Source organism: Mus caroli, unplaced genomic scaffold (assembly GCF_978045245.1).
Source record: "Mus caroli unplaced genomic scaffold, Mus_caroli_1 scaffold_2, whole genome shotgun sequence".
Taxonomy (NCBI): domain Eukaryota; kingdom Metazoa; phylum Chordata; class Mammalia; order Rodentia; family Muridae; genus Mus; species Mus caroli.
In genome coordinates, this window is record NW_028227257.1 from 178,578,933 (window position 1) to 178,586,402 (window position 7,470).

Here is a 7,470-nt window from a genome sequence, read left to right on the forward strand (position 1 = left end):
TGCATATGTCTTTCTGCCAAGCAGGATGTCAGTTACCCACGAATGTCTTGGGAACATAAACTTTATTTGACCTCTACTCAAAATGAAAGTTTTATTCAAAATGGCTTCAGTTTGGTTTCTTCTTACAACTAAAATAATCACATTTAACCCTCCAGTTATACTTTTGGCATACACATTTCTACTTACACTCTCTACTGCTTCATATACTTTGAGCATATGTTGTTAGGTCTATTTATGTTCTTAATGTTCTGTATTTGCTCCTATTATCTGTATATAACAATCTTTGTCCCTTAAGATACTTTTACCTTTAATATCACAGTAGATACTAACATTGTTTCCTAAGTTAAAAGTATGATGTCTTTGGCTACCTTCACACAGCTATGTAATATATGTATGTGTATGTGTAATTTTATCTACATATACATAAAGAGTTTTGCATAGAGTACGAATGTATACATGTATCTATATACTTCATAATTGCACCATTGAGAAAACATAAACCATAAAGTCAGTAACATCTTATGATAATGAACAAACTTAATTTTCTTTTTTTTACATTTGTTGTTAAACTAATCAAATTTATTTTAAAATGTACAACTCAGTATTGACAATTTTTTTTCAAATTTTCAATATATTTTATTGACTCAGGGGCCAAACATGGCAACATTTGGTCGGTTTTAAAAAGTACCTCATTGAAAATTACATCACAGTGCTGTTGGGCAATCCCAGTCCCAGGAGGTGAGGGTGAGAAGGGCAATCCTTGGATGACTTAGCTTAAGACATTTTAGCTTTTCCCCAACCCTTCCCTGTAGAGGACTGAAGCCAGGGCTTTACATAGCCAGGCACACACACGCCACTGAGCTATACTCCTAGGCCTTGTTCAGTTATCTAAAAGTGTCCCGTGGATGAATGAAGGCAAGGTTTTAAGACTAGGGAGTGCTGGGTGGCTGAAGGCTTTGTCACTAGAGTAAGCAACTCTGAAGTCCTAAGTGTGGGATCCGCTTCCCTTGCTCCCCACAATTCCAGGAAAAATGATTTGCTGAGCAGCACCCATAACCTCACACCCCCGTCTCTTCTATCCACGCAGGTGAGTCTTTTCACTTTGTGGAATGGAGAGTCACTGGCAGTCAACAGACATTTTTAAGTCATCAAAATAATTTATAATAGTTAAATTAATAGTTGTTGATAGTTAAATTTGAAGAGTATTGGTATAAGATTTTACTTGAAGGTCTGATAGAATTCTGCACTAAACTCATCTAGTCCTGGGCTTTTGGGGGGGGGAAGCTTTTTTTAAGATTTATTTATTTATTTTATGTATATGGGTACACTGTAGCTGTGCAGATGGTTGTGAACCTTCATGTGGTTGTTGGGAGTTGAATTTTAGGTCCTCTGCTTGGTCCAGTTGGCCCCGCTCGCTCCAGTGAACTCCGCTCTCTCAGTCCCTGATTACTTCAGCCCAAAGAATTTTTTTTATTATTGTACATAAGTACAATGTAGTGGTCTTCAGATGCACCAGAAGAGGATGTCAGATCTCATTACGGATGGTTGTGAGCCACCATGTGGTTGCTGATAATTGAATTGTAGGACCTTCGGAAGAGTAGTCAGTGCTCTTATACTCTGAGCCATCTCGCCAGCCTGGTTGGGAAACTTTTAATGACGGTTTCTATTTCTTTAGGGGTTATGGGATTGTTTAGATGGTTTATCTGATCCTGATTTAACTTTGGTATTTGGTATCTGTCTAGAAAATTGTCTATTTCATCCAGATATTCTAGTTTTGTTGAATATAGGCTTTTGTAGTAGGATCTGATTTTGTTTTTAATTTCCTCAGTTTCTGTTGTTTTATCTCCCTTTTCATTTCTGATTTTGTTAATTTGGTCACTGTCTCTGTGCCCTCTAGTTAGTCTAGCTAAGGATTTATCTATCTTGTTGGTTTTCTCAAAGAATCAGCTTCTGGTTTTGTTGATTCTTTGTATAGTTCTATTTGTTTCTACTTGGTTGATTTCAGCTCTGAGTTTGATTATTTTCTGCCATCTACTCCTCTTGGGTGTATTTGCTTCTTTTTGTTCTAGAGCTTTCACGTGTGTTGTTAAGCTTGGTAGTGTGTGCTCTCTCCAGTTTCTTTTTGGCGGCACTCAGAGCTGAGTTTTCCTCTTAGCACTGTTTTATTGTGTTCCATAAGTTTGGGTATGTTGTGCCTTCATTTTCATTAAATTTTTAAAAGTCTTTAATTTCTTTCTTTATTTCTTCCTTGACCAAATTATCATTGAGTAAGGTGTTGAACAGCTTCCATGTGTATGTGGGCTTTCTGTTGTTTTTGTTGCTGTTGAAGATCAGCCTTAATCTGTGGTGATCTGATAGGATACAAGGGATAATTTCAATCTTCTTGTATCTGTTGTAGGCCTGTTTTATGGTCAATTTTGGAGAAGGTACCATGAGGTGCTGAGAAGAAGGTATATTCTTTTGTTTTAGGATGAAATGTTCTATAGATAGCTATTAAATCCTTTTTGTCCATAACTTCTGTTAGTTTCAATGTGTCTTTGTTTAGCTTCTGTTTCCATGATCTGTCCATTACTGAGATTAGGGTGTTGAAGTCTCCCACTACTATTGTGTGAGGTACAATGTGTGCTTGAGCTTTTCTAAAGTTTCTTTAATGAGTGTGGGTGCCCTAGCATTTGGAGCATAGGTACTCAGAATTGAGAGGTTTTCTTGGTAGATTTTTCCTTTGATGAGTATGAAGTGTCCTTCCCTATCCTTGTTGATAACGTTTGGTTGAAAGTTGCTTATATTCAATACTAGAATGGCTACTTCAGCTTGTTTCTTGGGGCCATTTGCTTGGAAAAATTTTTCCCAGCCTTTTACTGTAAGGTAGCATTTGTTTTTGACACTGAGGTGTGTTTCCTGTATGCAGCAAAATGTTGGGTCCTGTTTATTGTATCCCGTCTGTTATTCTATGTCTTTTTATTGGGGAATTAAGCCCACTGATGTTAAGAAATATTAAGGAATAGTGATTGTTGCTTCATGGGTTTTTTTAATATTATTTTTATGTTTGTGTGGCCATCTTCTTTTGGGTTTGTTGAAAGAAGATTACTTTCTTGCTTTTTCTAGGGCATAATTTTCATTCTTATGTTGGCATTTTCCCTTTATTATTCTTTGAAGGGCTGGATTCATGGAAAGATATTGTGTGAATTTGGTTTTGTCATGGAATACCTTGATTTCCCCATCTATGGTAATTGAGAGTTTTGATGGGTATAGTAGCCTGGGCTGGCATTTGTGTTCTCTTAGGGTCTGTATAACATCTGTCCAGGATCTTCTGGCTTTCATAGTCTCTCTGGTGTAATTCTGATAGGTCTGCCTTTATATTTTATTTGACCTTTTTCCCTTACTGCTTTTAATATTCTCTCTTTGTTTTGTGCATTTGGTATTTTAACTATTAGGTGACAGGAGGAATTTCTTTTCTGGTCCAATCTATTTGGAGTTCTGTAGGCTTCTTGTATGTTTATGGGCATCTCCTTCAGGTTAGGGAAGTTTTTTTCTGTAATTTTGTTGAAGATATTTACTGGCCCTTTAAGTTGGGAATCTTTACTCTCTTCTATACCTATTATCCTTAGGTTTGGTCTTCTCATTGTGTCCTGGATTTCCTGGATGTTTTGGGTTAGGAGCTTTACCCATTTTGCGTTTTCTTTGACTTTTGTGCCCATGTTCTCTATGGAATCATCTGCCCCTGAGATTCTCTTTTCCATCTCTTGTATTCTTTTGGTGATGCTTGCATCTATTACTCCTGATCTCTTTCCTAGGTTCTCTATCTCCAGTGTTGTCTCTCTTTGTGATTTCTTTATTGTTCCTATTTCCATTTTTTAGATCCTGGATGGTTTTGTTCAATTCCTTTACCTGTTTGGTTGTGTTTTCCCGTAATTCTTTAAAAGGGATTTTTGTGTTTCCTCTTTAAGGACTTCTAGCTGTTTACCTGTGTCCTCCTGTATTTCTTTAAGGGAGTTATTTATGTCCTTCTTAAAGTCCTCTATCATCATCATGAGATGTGATTTTAAATCAGAATCTTTTCTGGTGTGTTGGTGTATCCAGGGCTCTCTGTGGTGAGAGAACTGGGTTCTGATGATGCCAAGTAGCCTTGGTTTCTGTTGCTTATGTTCGTGCCCTTGCCTCTTGCCAACTGGTTATCTCTGGTGTTAGTTAGTCTTGCTGTCTCTGACTGTGGCTTGTTCCTCCTGTAAGCCTGTATGTCAATATTCCTGGGAGACCAGCTCTCTCCATGAGGAGTTTGGGTATGGAGAGCTGTGGCACAGGGTCAGCTTCAGGGTGCAGATGGAAACTGTAATGATCTTTTCCCTGGCTGTTTCTTGGTTCCTGTGTCCTGGTGGTTCTGGGCAGGTCCCTCTTGGGCCAAGAATTTGAACAGAAGTGGTGGTCTCACCTGTGCTCACAGGTGTGTTGGCACTCCTAGAAGACCAGCTCTCTCCCGGAGATATTTGGATATGGAGCACTGTGGCACAGGATCAGCTCTGGGTGCAGATGGAAACTGGGAGGATCCTATCCCAGGCTGCTCCTTGGTTCCTTTGTCCTGGGGGCTCTGGGTGGGTCTCTTGGAGCAGGAGTGGTGGTCTTATCTGTGTTCACAGGCTTCTCAGTACTCCTGGGAGACCCACTCTCTCCTGGTGGTATTTGTGTATGGGGCACTGTAGCCAAGCACACTTATTTTTTATATCTGAGTTTCTAAATACTGCCCTCCAGATGAAACCAATTTCTTCAAGACAAAAAAAAAAAAAGTTGTGGAGCTGGAGAGATGGCTCAGCGGTTAAGAGCATTGACTGCTCTTTCAGAGGTCCTGAGTTCAATTCCCAGCAACCACATGGTGGCTCGCATCCATCTGTAATGGGATCGGATGCCTTCTTCTGGTGTCTCTGAAGTCACATACAGTGTACTCTTCAGATAGATAGATAGATAGATAGATAGATATATAGATAGATAGATAGATAGATAGATAAAATCTTTGAAAAAAAGTTTCAGGATGAACTTAGAATCATTTTGCAACAACACTACAATGTGAACACAGGGAGTTGTGACTTGCTAAGAGTCAACATGAAAGGGTCTGCTGTGGCCATTCAAGAACAAAATAAGAGAACAAAATAACAATGATACAATTAAAACTGAATTGCCATCCAAACTATAACAATAGAACATACTAATATAAAATGGGGAAGAGAAACAAATACTTCTTACAGAGAAATGCAAATTGAGATGGAATTTATAGAAAACTAATATTAGATGCCCATGTCATCTGAGATTTACTTCAGAATAATGGGTTTTAATTCTCCTGAGAGAAAGATCAGCCATTATAACACTAATATCTTCTGAGGCCATTGGCATCAGGTGATGGATTACACACTACAGGTTTGTATTAAAGATGACATGATGGGGCTGGAGAGATGACTTAGGGACTAAGAGTACTTACTGCTTTGGTATCCAAGCAAGCTGAGTTCAGATCCCAGAACCCACTCCTCATGCCTGGCTGTAACTTCAGCTTCATGGGATCCCTCACTCATGTCTGTCTGCTGCATGTACCTGCACTCCCATATACATACCCATATCCAAATGCATGTGCATATATATAATTTAAAATAAATAAAGCATAGTGAAGGCCTAGACCCATAAATATAGGCAGAATAAGGGAACCAAAACTAGTAGGCAAAGCATTCCTATCCATGGGAACTCCGTGGGAAGGGTGGCATGAACTCAGGTACACAAAGCTGGAACTTGGGGTCAGGGAGATGGCATTTGCTGCACAAATGTGAGGATCTGAGTTTAGATCACAAGAGCCCAGGAATATCTAGATGCAGTGGTGTGTGTCCATAATCCTACCATTCCTATGGCAAGATGGGAAGTGGGGACAGGAGGTGCCCCAGAACCTGTGAGCCATCTAACGTTGCCAGCTGTGAAGAAGAGACCCTGCCGAAAACAAGGCAGAAGTTGACACTGGAGGTTGTCTTCTGACACCCACTTGTATGCCGTAGCACATGCCTATGCACACATGCACAAATACATACATGTATATTATATAGAAAGAGAGAGGAAAGAGCAGGGTACAAAGACAGAGACAGAGAGAAAGCTGGAACTCTGGAAGCAGGCTGCCGACTGACTGGCTGCTTACTGGTCAACTGCTGCCCCCTCATTGCTCAAGCCAAACAATGAACCAGATGATAAAGGAATTCAGTAGGTACAGCCCACAAAGGTCAATGAACCAGATAAAGGAATTCAGTAGGTACAGCCCACAAAGGTCAGCTTCCTGTGATGCACAGTGGAGCAAGAGTCACATAGAACTGTTCCAGAGGGGCAAACAGCATGTATGACTACCTACATTATGGCAAGATGGCAAATTTTAATTTCTGTCACATAGGGGAAAATGAACTGATGAAACTCATCATTGTCCTGGTGGCTGTTATTTCACCTTAGGCAGGAGCATCTTAAAATCATTCAATTTTAAGAAACTGAAACCATATAATCAATCTCTCGGGTTTTGGCATGTGCCACACATTCAGAGAGAATGGGCTTTGTGTGTTTTATTCATTTATGCAAGAAATTGGCTGATGCTGTATTAAGGATATTCACAAAAAAAAAGATATTCACAACCGCACCTGAGGATGGAGCTCAGGGAGAGGGCTTGACCAGAGGGCATGAGATCCTAGGTTCAGTTCCCAGTAGTGCCAAAAAAAAAAAGTAAGTAAGAAAAAAATTGTCAGCAACTAAGCTAGAACAGTTTTTTATGTTTATTCACAGTGAACCAGAAAATAAAAATATTGCTTTGTTATATCTGTTCTCCTATCCTTTATCTGATGTTTCTTTGTCTGCATTGTCCTGTACTCCCCAATAATTCAGAGAGGAGAAAATCTGTAGAGACGTCGAAAGTAACTGAGACTGCACCTGCTACTTCTACAGAGTAAGAAACTAAACCTGGGAAACCAGCTGGCCCGCTCGACAGACCGCCACCTGCTGGTGACTATGTACTATGCGCTGTTCCTTGGATTTGGTGATGTGTTTCAACATGCAGGGGGCTAAACGTCAGAGATCTTGTGTTCTAGTGTCAGCTCTGTCACCAAATGACAAAGTGTCCTTGAGCAAACTGTGTTGCTCTCTTGGCTTCTGTGTCTTCAGAGGAAAAGCAAAAAATCTAAAGCTGTATCTTTACTATCAGACATGTCTAAAAGCTTTTCTAGTATCAATGAGTTTCAATATTTCTTTAACTTAATGAAATGATTTCATTTTAAACATGCATCCCTCAATTGTTGGGTGTGTGTGTGTGTGTGTGTGTGTGTGTGAAGTTGTGGAATGCTAATGTATATGCAAACTATCAGTTGTTTAACAAGTGACTCAGAATGGCCAGCAGTCCATGCTGTGTGTGTCAGATCACTGAAGGACGGGGCAGTTCTTAGCGGTCCCAGGAGCTTCTCTCTATGAAGG